Below are 1,122 nucleotides of genomic sequence, written 5' to 3'. Positions count from 1 at the left end.
CTTGCACAAACCTACACGTTACAAGTTTTTGACCCCATTACCACGCATTGTCAACTGTTGCCATAATCATTTTTTTCATGAAATTATTTATTTTCAATTTGATTTATTTCTAACATTACTAACTTATTCTTTTTAATTTTTGTGATTTCCTTTTCAGGTGTTTATGAGCATAGATCAAATTATCGATTTATTCCCTGTAGACCCTGAAATTGAGTGAACTTTCAAACACAGAAGACGTGAATGAATAGCTCAAAGACAAGTTGAGATGGACCTGGAAAATCAGAATCAAGACCAAGGTAATGAAGCCGATTATGGACGAAATCCAATCCGCATTGCCGATGATAGGGATCGATGCATCAGACAATATGATGTGCCACTTTTCAGTGAGTTAAACCCAGGAAGGCCAGATATTGAGGCAACCCAGTTTCAATTGATGCGAGTGATGCTTCAAATGCTACAAATGGTGGGCCAATTTAGTGGTATGCCAATGGAAGATCCACATCTCCACCTTCGATTATTTATGGAGGTGAGTGATTCAGTCAATATAGCCGGTGTGACTGAAGACGCACTGAGGTTGAAGTTGTTTCAATACTCATTGCGAGATCGAGCATGAGCATGGCTCAATTCATTGCCACCAAGTTCCATATCTACATGGGAAGAATTAGTAGAGATTTTTGGTTAAGTATTTCTCACCTAGCAAAAACGCTAAGTTGAGGAACGAGATCACAACTTTCCAACAATTGGATAACGAGTCTTTGTATGAGGCTTGGGAGCGATTCAAGGAGTGACTTCGTTGGTGTCCTCATCATGGGATTCCTCACTGTATCTAGTTGGAGACATTCTATAATGGTCTCAATGCACATACAAGATTGATGGTAGATGCTTCCGTGAACGGTGCAATTTTGTCTAAGTCTTATAATGAAGCTTATGAGATCATCAAGAGGATCGAAAGTAATAACTATCAATGGCCAACAAATCAAGCAGCTCCAGGAAGACGCGCAGCTGGAGTTCATGAAGTTGACTCCCTCACTTCATTACCAGCTCAGGTATCGTCTATTTCCTCTATGTTAAAATAGTTAACCGCTAATAGTACTAATAATTTTGCAGCTCAGCAACCAAGTC

At 39.5% G+C, this 1,122-nt stretch overlaps 1 non-coding gene across 1 annotated transcript; it reads right to left on the bottom strand.

The window, feature by feature from the left end:
* Nucleotides 1-707: 707 nt before the first annotated feature.
* Nucleotides 708-814, bottom strand: LOC121214117 (small nucleolar RNA R71). Its single transcript, XR_005909704.1, has one exon. It is a non-coding gene; the product is annotated as a small nucleolar RNA R71 (small nucleolar RNA).
* Nucleotides 815-1,122: the final 308 nt, after the last annotated feature.

This window comes from Gossypium hirsutum, chromosome D01, assembly GCF_007990345.1.
Source record: "Gossypium hirsutum isolate 1008001.06 chromosome D01, Gossypium_hirsutum_v2.1, whole genome shotgun sequence".
Taxonomy (NCBI): Eukaryota; Viridiplantae; Streptophyta; class Magnoliopsida; order Malvales; family Malvaceae; genus Gossypium; species Gossypium hirsutum.
This window is presented reverse-complemented; position numbering and strand designations above follow the sequence as displayed.